Source organism: Pelophylax lessonae (genome assembly GCF_965119305.1).
Source record: "Pelophylax lessonae genome assembly, chromosome: 4".
In the NCBI taxonomy this organism is placed as follows: Eukaryota; Metazoa; Chordata; class Amphibia; order Anura; family Ranidae; genus Pelophylax; species Pelophylax lessonae.
This window is the reverse complement of record NC_138771.1, coordinates 29,128,142-29,141,131: the sequence shown is the minus strand read 5'-3', so window position 1 is coordinate 29,141,131 and position 12,990 is coordinate 29,128,142. Positions and strand designations below refer to the sequence as shown.

At 42.0% G+C, this 12,990-nt stretch overlaps 1 long non-coding RNA gene across 1 annotated transcript in view; it reads left to right on the top strand.

Annotated features, from left to right (window-relative positions):
• LOC309552287 overlaps nucleotides 1-7,386 on the top strand; it is a 376,806-nt gene extending 369,420 nt beyond the window's left edge. Inside the window, exon 3 of the long non-coding RNA XR_014225133.1 lies at nucleotides 7,288-7,386. This is a non-coding gene — a long non-coding RNA (uncharacterized lncRNA). The remainder of the gene's footprint in view (nucleotides 1-7,287) is intronic.
• The last annotated feature ends 5,604 nt before the right edge of the window (nucleotides 7,387-12,990 follow it).

The window sequence follows — 12,990 nt, the reverse complement described above, 5'->3', positions numbered from 1 at the left end:
GCCCCATAAAGTCAATATGTAGCAATATTGTGAGCTAAAGCTCTATTTGTTTGTTGGGCATACTTTGCTAATTAGCCAAGTATAAGGGATATATATATATATACCTTCAGTTAAATGTGTAGTAAAATGGTAACACTTGGCCATACCCATATGGAAGAAAAGGTAGTATTTGCAATATATTTCTAAAAACATTCTTTGGAAACACATAAAATATTGTCAAAATTGTGACATTTCCTTGATATGTGTGAAATGCTAATAATCTTTCTTTGAAATATGTTTTACATCTATTTTTTTTCTATCTGACGACCAATTCCCCAATGTAATATTTTGTGGGTTTTTTCAGAGAATGTGGAGGTTCTATATAAACACTGTAGATTTGACTGCTATGATTTCGGAGTTAGCAGGAAAGGTGTATGGAATGTGATGGTGTTTACTAAAGGATCCCTTGTTGGAAGTGTGCATGTTTTTCCAATTCCGCCGGTTTTTGCCATTTTCTATGGGCGAGACAGCGGATTTGCAAGCGGTATTCAAAAAAAAATTGACCCAAAATCGCGCTGGCGAAATTTTTTGAGCCAATTTGGCGTTGCGCATGCGCACATTCGCGAGTTCGCAGCTCGCGGCTGGAGGAGCTGTTTAACCTTTCCACACTTTCGCAGATATCTCTCTTTCTAAGTCAGTTTTTGAGATTTTTTAAACGCAAGTCATCTCCAAATTGACTTCCACACCTTCCACAGTGATTTGGGATTTTTGGGGGTACAGGGGAAAATTTGGCTAAACTTTAGTCGAGCTTTTAGCTGGCGTGGTTTTAAGTCGCGCTCTGACCATATTGCATCTTAATGAATCTCACACTAGGCGCTATTTTCCGCCCGCCGTTCTTTGAATGCCAATTTCAGACTTAAATAATCGCCGCTTCGCAAAATCACGCCGAAACGCCAATTCGCCGTACTATGAATCAGGCCCTAAGTCTCCTAACTATAAACAAAAATGATTACATTGTATCTTTTCCTTCCCTCTGCCAGGGAGAAAGGAAGTTTAACCTCTTAAAGACTGGATCTTTTTCTGACACTTGTTGCTTGCAAGTTAAAATCAGTTTTTTTTTGCTAGAAAAGTACTTAGAACCCCCAAACATTTTATATATTTTTTTAGCAGAGACCCTACAGAAAAAAAAATGGCGATTGTTGTAATATTTTATGTCACACTGTATTTGCGCAGCAGTCTTTCAAACGCAATTAATAGACTTTAATGAATAAAAAAAAAAAAAAACGTAACAGTAAAGTTATCCCAATTTTTTTTTTGTTACACAGAGAATCGTGAGAGAATCATGATCTTTATTCCAAGCTAAAAAATCGTGATTCTCATTTTGGCCAGAATCGTGCAGCTCTAATATATATATATATATACACACGCATAGCAGCCCACATTACATTATTATATAGCCATCAAGCAGTGTCTGGCCTACCTGGTGATGACTGGTCCTGGAGCTCTGATCCGATGGCCTGGTCTTTAAAGGGGCAAATCCTTGCGATCCAGAAGTGGTTAAACCTGCAGGAGGACCGGTGTTTTTATCTATTAATGACTTTACTATTGCTTTAGGCCTGGTTCACATGTATGCGGGTTGGTGGTTCACATGTATGCGGGTTGGCGGTTCACATGTATGCGGGTTGGCGGCCCACATTTGCACAGGCATAGTGGCCTTGAAATCCATCCTGCTTTTGCACCATGCGACTAACCTGCAGTTCCTGCTCTGGCACGCTTTCTGCATTTTTTGTATACGTGGGCACGGCATTTAAAAACAGTTTGCGTGTGCAGCAACGGCAGGTAAGTCGCATGGTGCAAAAGAAGGATGGATTTCATGGCCACTGCATTTTTTTAAATTCTGCATGCACCTTTTTTCAGCTGAAAACGCAGGCATAGCAGCTCAAGCCCATTCACATCAATGGGCTGCTATGCCTGTGCAAATGTGGGCCCCCAACCCGCATACATGTGAACCAGGCCTAAAGCAATAGTAAAGTAATTTATAAACAACACCTCCTTCAGGTTTAACCACTTCTTGACCACAAGGATTTGCCCTCTTAATGACCAGGCCATCGGATCGGAGCCGAGCGCCAGGACCAGTTATCACCAGTTAGGCCAGACACTGCTTGATGACCTATTTTAGGCCTGGTTCACAGAGTCTGTACTGACTGACTATATAATAATGTGAATAAGTGAACCAAAGCCCCTAAATTCAGCAATGAAATTGAAGTGAGGTGGAAATTTAATAATTTAAATTTAATAATAGAATACCGTGATAATACCGTATACCGTGGCAAAACCTTAATCAATTAATCGCAGCATGAAAATCTGATACCGTCACAAGCCTATTAGGGAGCACCGAGAGGGGACCCAGGACTACAACATATCCTATTTGTGGCCAGCCAGCTTGCCAAGGTAATCTACCATATCATAGTCCTGGATCCCCTTAACATGCTCCCCCAGCTTGGTGTCCTTGTCAGCAGTGCCATGTCAAGCAAACCAAGATTTCCTATGGAGCTAGTGTATTTACATGCATTGAGAAATGAAAAAATGTATTGCTTCACTTTAAGTATATTTTCGTTTTACATACATGCTCTGGTCCCATTGTGTACTTAAAAGTGGGGTATGCCTGTACTGTCTATATTATTTATGAGCTATAACACCAAAAAGATTAAAAAAGGAAGTGGATACTAAAGGAAGCTCCTTTTGGGCGAAACACATCAATCCCATTATCCTTCATTGTTTGTTGTACTGATGTTCCTACCATGTGCTTATAGCTTTGACTACATGTTTTTAGAGAACCTTTTTTGCTGTGTGAGATAAAAACTATTTTTTAACTATTTACTTTATTATTGGTTGTACTGTTAGGCACTTATAAAAAAACATTTCCCATAGTCTCTCAATCAGGCCTGTTTCCACCCTCACCCCCCCCCCCTTTATTTTCTCTGGAAAACCCCATGATTGTTGTTTGATAGTATTTTCTCTATTTATGTATGGAATTAATATATGAAATAGATCAGTTATTATACTCAGTTTTACTGGTAGAATAATGTACTGTCTATATTATTCATGAGCTATAACACCACAAAGATTAAAAAATGAAGTGGATCCTGAGGAAGCTCGTTATGGGCAAAACACATCGATCCCATTATCCCTTGTTGTTTGGTGTACTGATGTTGCTACTATGTGCTTATAGCTTTCACTATGTTTTGAGAGAACCTTTTTTACTGTGCAAAATAAAAAACAATATTTTTTACTATTTACTTTGTTATTGGTTGTATACTGCTAGGCACTTAAAAATCCCCATTTTCCATAGTCTCTCTGATGGGAAGATTTGGAGATATCCTTCTCCCTGATTTTTGAAACTGGGGATTGTGCTTGTTTTCTTAACAAGCTTTCCACCCAATACCCATTCACTTGAAATTGGATAAACCAGCAAAGTGCTATATATTGAGTTTATTTGCCCTAGGTAACTTGGACATTGCCCTGTATATAAGATAATGCCATGATCATATACATATACTGATGATCAAGAACTTTGGGTATGCTGGCAACAACCACATTTATCTCTCTACTCCTCCATCTTTCCTTTTCAACTTCATCTTTCCTTTTCAACTTCCTTGTACATCACTAATCTACTAACGGATATATCAGTATGGATGTCAAATCACCTCCTAAAACTTAGAGTTCTCCTCCTCCTCTCGGATTGCAGGTTTACGGCATCATTTCAATTGTTACACTCAATACTCCCATGATCTGAAGCATTTTTTTTAGAAGCAGTCACTTTTCTGTTAACCCATAACTATTTTTTGTTTGACAGGTGTTGGTATCTCTGGAGATGTGGTGCTTCGATGTGCAATAACTTTGCACCCACTCACACCAACCTTTATGTGGATTGATGGGAGGAGCGCCACGTCTATGGAGATGCCAACCCATTCAGGAACCAGATAAAGTTTTCCTCTAACTATATTCACAATCTAATTTTTCATCTGGTGTTGTCTAATGGAATTTTTAGGGTATCTAAATAACGAGTATATTCTTAAATTTACAGGCAAGGAACAACTTGTCCGTATTAACTACCTGGATTTAACCTTGAGTGGGTCTGTAGGAGACCAAAAAATACATGTCCAGACAGATAGAAATCTGACTTCAAGGAACTCTCTTCTTTTTTTTTTTTCCAAGGGGCCTGGTATGGATTGGAGTGGGGGGGGGGGGCACGCTGCTTTCAGTTGTCAGTGGGGAAGCCAGCTGATAGCTGATGAATCTTTGGTTGTTAAGGACGTGGCGGCCGACTTTCCGGTCCGCTCCTTAAAAACCGGCTATTCTTTAAACAGAATTTGAATCGGTCGATCATTTCAAATTCAAATCATTCCAAAAATGTGGAATTTGTTAGAAAATTAATCAGTTAAAAAAAATTAAACGAATTGAAATGAATTCCGAAAAATTCAACTAAACAAAATTAGTAACATAACGAATCTATCCAAAACAAATTTTTCTACTCTGCACGTCTGTCGTTAAGTGCACCAATGTTTCCTAAAGGTCCCCAACGGTATCTGGCAGAAGAACAACATAAAGACTGCGCCTCCTGTAAAACCATTCTGCAAGGCCCTTTTGTCTCCTTTTCCCCTTTCCTTCATTTCTATAGACAGTGCACATCTAGTTGGTCTAAGCCTAGCATAGTCCCCATTAAAGCACTTTGGCAGTATAGTTCTTGTGTTCGGAAAATCAAACTTTATTCCTGCCTGCTGCTGCACTGTAGGTGACCTTGCTACTGTCTATGCTTATGCCTTGTCCTTATTATTAATCCCTGTGTATGGTGTAGTCCAATTCTATATCTACTACTTTACCAACCATATCAGGTGATAATAAATTATGTTTGCCTTTAGTAACTAATTCAGTGCCTGTTTTCTTTGATGTAGTATATTCTAACCAGCGGTTCCTATGGGGGGGGGGGGGGGGGTGGCGGAATATGTGATTACCTGCACTATATGCAGGAAACAATATGTTCAAAGGACAACCAGTCTAGACCAATTGCGGCTGCATTAGATCAACTATCCAGTATGAGGACATGCAAGAACACCAGTGTAGCAAGACATTTTGCAGAATGTCGCTGGTCCAACACAGAGTTCTTTAAAGCGCTTCACAAACTTGGCGATTTATAAATCCTGCACCTGTTACATAAAAAAGCGGATGTTGTGCTTCTTAAAAGCAGGGAATTTAAGTGCTAGAATATTAAACTGGTATACAGAAGTCAGCAGTGCAAGCAAGCATGCATTGAAGCCACTAGCCAAATCTGCCAATGGGGGATCATGGTGAAACTCCTGGGGACTTTTCTTAGTACCCTAAGGTTTGGCTGAACAGCAGTCGACAAACCCTGGAGTAGCCTGTGAAAGGCCATATAGCATAACTTTTTACATGCAAGGGAAGAGGACAAAAATTCTGTGAGTGGTGATCAGGTAGTGGAATGGCTAAATTAAATAGGCACTTTTTGGGCTCTCTGAGACAGACTTGAGAGTTCAATAAGTTGCTATAGATTGTAAGACCAGCACAATTGTCAAAATGTACTCCTACTCGAGTTGGAAAAAAGCTTCAACATAATGTTTTAATACACCTATTTTTTAGTAGGTGAGAAAATGTACTATATTGGAAGTATATAGTACAAGTATAAGTTCAACAGATGCACCCATGCTGGAAAACACATGCAAGAACCCTACTATAATGTGAGTAAATCCTGCCCCAAAGGATGGGAAAACCCTTTAATGTAATAGACTACCTCATGGATCTGACTAACTGACTAAGATAATGATAGTGTGAATAAGTAGCTTGGTGGTGTCATTGGTTAGGAAAAGGAGTATTTTGAAAATGTTATGGAGATGAAGGCGCCTAGATTTAGATAGTGATTGGATGTAGGGCTGAAAAGAGAGATCAGGGTCCAGGATTAGACCCAGCAACCTGGTATGAGGGGAGGGAATGATAGTTGTGAGCTCAGTTTTAGAAAGATTTAGCTACAGGAACTGAAGTAACATCTATACAGATACAGTCAGGTCCATAAATATTGGGACATCGACACAATTCTAATCTTTTTGGCTCTACACACCACCACAATGGATTTGAAATGAAACAAACAACATGTGCTTTAACTGACCTGACTGTATGTCAATTATTAGGTTATTGATGCAAAAGGAGACTAAAGGGGGGTTTTGAGGAGTAGATAGGTAGGTTTCGGTATCTTTAGGATAGAGATGGTTTTTGGAAGCCATGAGAGGTTATCAACTGATCAAGGGAGAAGGTGTAGATTGAGAATATAAGGAATTTGAGTATGGAGCCTTGAGAGACCCCTACAGAAAGAGGGAGAGGAGAGAATGGAGTTGTAAGTGAAAGCTTAGATAGGTAGGAATATTTAGATAGGTAGAAGGAGAACCCAGAAAGAGCAAAGTCTTGGAAGTCTTGGAAGCCAAATGGGGATTTCTTTTGTTTTGGATTTTTTAGTGAACACATGCGGCCGAAGAAAAAATTACAGTGTCTCTTTACTGGACTTTTATAAGTTTTATCTTCCCAAAGAAAAAAATCTCCCACTCTTCACAATCACACCTTAGCCATTTGATCAGTTTTGGGCTGCACCTATATTTGTGAGCAAATTTTGTGAAGGATGAAGCACACGATGGGCAAAATTAGAACCAAAATATCTGATGAGCACCTTGAGAATTCATTGCGAATTGCCACTACATCCATCAAACCAGATATTGATGCGTTCGTTTATCAAAACAGTGTCAAATATTGCACTCGTTTTATTTTGCCCTCTTTTACTTTTATTATAAAAAATATTACAAAAAAAAAAAAAAAAATTATTACTCAGGTACATTATTTATATATCAGTGATTGTTAACTTGTAATCTGCTTTTCTTATTGTTAGTGTATTTTACGTGCGGCCCAAGACAGTTCCTCTTCTTCCAATGTGGCCCAGGAAAGTCAAAAGGCTGGACACCCCTGAAATAGAGAGTTGAAGGCAGAGACGAGATGTCGAGGACTGGATTTGAGGATATCAGTGTGAGTTGTAAAATAGGTCAGAATGGCAGACCTATTTATTTATTTATTTATTTATTTATTTCAGGTACTTATATAGCTTTGTCAATTTACGCAGCGCTTTACATATACATTGCACATTCACATCAGTCCCTGCCCTCAAGGAGCTTACAATCTAAGGTCCCTAACTAATACATACACAGTAGGGCCATTTTTTTTAAATACAGGATCCAATTAACCTACCAGCAGGTCTTTGGAGTGTGGGAGGAAACCGGAGTACCCGGACTAAACCCACACAGGCACAGGGAGAACATGCAAACTCCAGGCAGGTAGTGTCGTGGTTGGGATTTAAACCAGCAACCCTCTTGCTGCTAGGTGAAAGTGCTAACCACTACACCACTATGCCATGATTTATTATGAAATTAGATAACATCTGCAGGGGACATGCAGGAATCCAGAAAATGATTTAGGTTGGGTTCATGCCTGGGGTCTGGTGCGTCCCTGTTCATCATTTCAGGTGTGAATCAGGACCGAATTTTTGCTTTAATTCGCACCTGAAACAGAGCCAAAGACGCACAGGACCCTTTTGCAGTGCACTCCGTGGCCGCCCCAGAGCTGTGTGAACCGGCTCCATATTCACTCTCCTGTCATGCGAATTGGATGCGGGGAAACCTGCAACCAATTTGAATCAGTGTGAACTAGGGATCGACCGATTATTGGGAAAGCCGATATAACGAGGGCCGATCTGCTTTTTCCCCAATATATTGAAATCGGCCCCTGAGGTTACCGATATTGCCGATATTTCGGGAAAGTGCTGTACTGGAGTGATGCCTGCAGCCAGAGGCATCACCCCAGTCCTGGCGTCCATAGCCAATGGTCGACTGTCTTGTAATGACAACCGATGTGGCAGAGAAGCCACTTGGCTGTCATTACAAGGAGCGGGAGGGGTCGCCCCCCCCCCTCCTGCTGCCTTCCGCGGCTCACCCGGGTCTCCCGTCCCACCGGGAGACCCGGGCATCCTACCTGCACGGCCGCCGAAGAGAGGACCCGATCAAAGCCGCATTCGGCTGTGATCGGGTCTCCATGTAAAAACTCGGAAGTGATGTCATGACATCACTTCCGGGTATTCGGCGCCAGATTCCAAAAAATGACAGCATTCAAAACAGCCAAACTTGGCTGTTTTGAATACTTTTAAGTGCAGAGGAGGGTTTTGGGGTAATTTAGACCCACAGATCCCTCCACAACAGTACCTGTTAAGTGTAAAAATAAAAAAATAAAAACTTGTACAAATGTACAAAAATATTGGCCAATATTGGCCGATACCGATATTCAATGGCCAAAATATCGGTATCGGTATCGACAACGAAAATCCGATATCGGTCGATCACTAGTGTGAACCCAGCCTTAGAGTTCACAAACTTTTTCCCAAACCTGTATCTTCTTTAGGCTACTCACTCTATATGACTGATTTCTGCTGTCAGATGGCAAGACTCTTTTTACATTAAATCTACTGCATTTCAGAGCAATAAATAGCTCTGCATGGTCTTAATACTTTAATGGATCTACACCGTGATATTCTGTTTTCCTTAAATACCTCTGGGACTTTCCCCTGCACGTTCTTACAACGTGTACATTCCCAGTCAGAATTCTCACCCAAACAAAATTTTTTCCTCTGATTTGGCTGCTTAGATTTTTTATTTTTTTTCCCCTTGGCAGGTAATTCCGGGCACTCCCTTCACTCCCTGCCACCACCCAAATCCGAGCGCTCACAAACAGACAATTTAACCTCTCTCTGCCTTCTTAGCTGGAACTATGTGCATCAAAGGTGGCATCTCTTTGTGCCACTCTCTCACTCTGGCGCCTACTTCACGTTTAAATACAAACACACCCTAGCTGTAATCTGCGGATATAATTACTAGATTCATTCATCTCCCTTCCCAGACAGTGCGCTCATACAAACATGACCATTTATGGATTCGCCTTCACGTCCTCGCCGAGACAAACGAAAGGTGTGTTTACTCTCGCACACACCGATACCAGTTTATACACCACACAACCACTTAATGGCATGTTATTGATTTTTTTACGTGTTTAACCTCCACTTAACCCCTGCTCATCTAGACCAAATGCTACCCTAACCTAAAGCTATCCTTGGCGTACAGAGAAGGATATTCATATACTGAGGAATGTATGTCAACAGTGCTTAATTCAACAGAGCCAATTGTTATCTTAATGTGGCTAGGCACCCTTTTCACATTTTCAACCTGGCACATATTTGCTGTGTATACTTCTTTGTCCTGGTTACTTTACCTTTTTGTCCTTGCTTTTCATATTTATTCACTTTGCAGTGACTTTCTGTCCCAATTCGCCAAACAAAATGGCTGTTGGGGTTATGTTAACCTAGTAAGAACTTCCACTCAAGAACAGTGCAGCCCACAGCAGGCTCCGCAGTACATCGGAAATTTCAGTGTAAATTGTAGTGACAGACTGCAGCAAACATTTCAGGATAAAGCTTGACATACAGATGTAGACGATATAACAGAAGGCTGGTATGATTAGCATTTGGGCATATTGGACATTTTGCTTCCATTGTCTATTTATCTCTACTCATAAGGCAGAGATAGGGGACAAAAATTGGGGTTGTGGTCTAGAGAGGAGGGATGTGAGGGGTATTGTTAGAATGTTCCCTGACAAGTATATAACCCAATCTTCCATCAACCCTCTCACCAGAATGGTAACTCCTTCATGAAACCTCCTTACCAGAATGGTGACCCACTCCCCCATAAGACCACTATAATGGAATAGTGACCTGCTCCCCCCATGAGACCTTTCTACCAGAATGGTGACATACTCTTTTATGAGACCTCCCTACCAGCATGGTGATCTGCTCCCCCATAAGACCTCTCTAATGGAATGGTGACCCACTCTCCCCTGAGATCTCTGTAATGCAATGGTAATCTACTCCCCCATGAGACTTCTTTACCAACATGGTGACCTGCTTCCCCATGAGAACTCTCTAATGGAATGGTGACCCACTCTCCCCTGAGATCTCTGTAATGGAATGGTAATCTACTCCCCCATGAGACTTCTTTACCAACATGTTGACCTGCTTCCCCATGAGAACTCTCTAATGAAATGGCGACCCACTCTCCCCCGAAACCTCTCTAAAAGAATAGTAACTTACTCCCCCATGAGACCTCCTTTACCAACATGGTGACCTGCTTCCCCATGAGACCTCTCTAATGAAATGGCGACCCACTCTCTCCTTAAGACCTCTCTAAAAGAATGGTAACTTACTCCCCCATGAGAGCTTCTTTACCAGCATGGTGACCTGCTTCCCCATGAGACTTCTCTAATGAAATGGCGACCCACTCTCCCCCGAAACCTCTCTAAAAGAATAGTAACTTACTCCCCCATGAGAGCTTCTTTACCAGCATGGTGACCTGCTTCCCCATGAGACTTCTCTAATGAAATGGTGACCCACTCTCCCCCGAAACCTCTCTAAAAGAATAGTAACTTACTCCCACATGAGACCTCCTTTACCAGCATGATGACCTGCTCCCCCATGAGACCTCTCTAATGGAATGGTGACCTGCTCCCTCATGAGACCTTTCTAATGGAAGGGTGACCTACTTCCCAATGAAACATCCTTATCAGCATGGTGACCTGCTCCCCATGAGACCTCTCTAATAAAATGGTGTTCTACTCCCCCATCTACCAGAATGGTGACATGACCCACTCCTTCATGAGACCTCCTTACCAGCCTGGTGACCCACTCCCCCGTGAGACATATCTAATGGAATGGTTACCTGCTTCCCCACCAGACCTTACTACTAGAATGGTGACCTACTCCCCCATTAACCTCCTTATCAGCATAGTGACCCCCCCCCCCCCCCGAGACCTCTCTAATGAAATGGTGACCCACTCCTTTATGAGACCTGTCTAATGAAATGGTGACCTACTCCCCTATGAGATTTCTCTCCTTGATTTCTGTCACACTTCCCCTTGAGACCTCTCTTTTTGCCTAAGCTGACCACACACATTACAATCTGACTGTACAATCTCCTTTAGATCTACCAAAAGGTAGTGCAAGGGCCTACCTGATTGGACCCACTCCCCCATGAGACCTCCTTACCAGCATGGTTATCCACTCCCCCCTCTCTAATGGAATGGTGACCTGCTCCCTCATGAGACCTGTCTAATGGAATGGTGACACACTCCCCTATTAGACCTCTTTACCAGCGTGGTGATCAACCCCTCCCTTGAGACCTCTCTTTTAGCTTAAGCTCAACACACACATTACAATCTGATTGCACAGTCTCCTTTAGATCTACCAAAAACTATGTTGTGAAAAGGCATGCCTGATTGGATACAAATTGATTGGGTAAATTATGTAGGTGCTCATATTAAATAGTTTTTGTAAATCTCAATTGTTAAAAGTTTGCATAGTGAGATTACAATGTGTATGGTGACCCATAGTGACCAGCTTCCCTCTGAGACCTTTTTGCCAGTGTAACACCCTCCTAGGTAGCTGCTAGAGAGAGAGTATAGTTTTTGGGTCTTTCTGCTTATCAGAGAGTTTGCCAGGTAAATTGATGTTGCTCTCTGCCTACCAGAGAGCAGGATCTATTAGTGAGGTCAGCTCATGGTGTTCAGGTGCAGCTTATCTTGTCTGAAATGTTTCACACTGATCCAATGGGGAGGCATATTGGATAGTGGGAGGAAACCTGACAAGTGAGTGCACCGGCATTTGTTACAGCCCTGGTGAGAGGAAAGTGCTTTGGTGCATGCTGGGATACTGTATAAATGCCAAGGGCACATGTGCTCGGGGTCTTTCAGCTGGAGACGTAGTCCCGGAGGGAGGGGGTGGCTGCCATTCCTCTGTAGAAGCTGCCATGCAGCCTCAGGTGGTTGTCCTTAGGGCTTGAGAATCGGAGAGGAGCTGAACCCAGAGCTGAGTGGGAGGGAGACACTGGAGAGGGTCTTATTCTGCCTACAGTGAGTACAGATCTGTTTCATGGGGCCTGTCTTGAGAGGGCCACCCCTTCTGCCAGAAGAGTCAGTGGACAGTTGTCAGTAAAGGGGATGCTAGAGGGTATTCTAAAGATAATGTAGTTGCATCAAGTCTACTGCTATAAACAAAAGGACTTAATTCTTTCACGCAAATGGCAGTATGGTTAAAGCAGTGTGTCTGCTTCCACAAATAACCTCGTGAGGCCAAGTGAGAGTTGTCCTTACCTACTGTGAATAGTTCAAGATGGAGTATCCCACTATTAAATGTACAAAAACTGTACAGTCCCCAGTTTCCCTCCACTTACTCCTCTTATGCTAGGGGAGTCAGTGTTTGGATTCCCCATGGTATTCCATTTTCATGTTTACAACAGGTTATAGGTACAATGGGAGATATGTTTTTTTTACGCTGTATACTGGAAGGTCAGCATTTTGCGTTGATAAACATATATATCCCTCCACCTTTCCCTGGCGGTGTCTCAAAATCGGTGGCCTCATTTTTAGCACGGCACCCTGGCATTCCTGCTCTCATAGTAGGCGATTTTAATAATGTCTTGGTTGCTTCTTTAGATAAGTTCTCAGTTCATATTCAGATGGGCTCCTTGCCTAGAGGCCTATTGATGTTTTCAAGACTTGTTACGGAGATGGGCTTGAGATGTCTGGAGAATATTACACCCCACCGTAAAACAATTTTCCTGTTATTCTGCAACCCATCGTGGTCTATCTAGGATCGATCTGGGCGTAGCTAATGAGGAAATGCTTCCTTTGATCTCGTCTGTCAATTATGAACAACGCACCATATCTGATCATTTTCCCCTATGGGTAAAATTAGTTAATGTGGGACCCCTAAAACGAGTTCTTTGGAAAATGAATCTCTTCTGGCTTGAGTTATTTCTTGATCCTGATCCAGTAATAGAAGTGATATCCCATTTTTTTGCTATT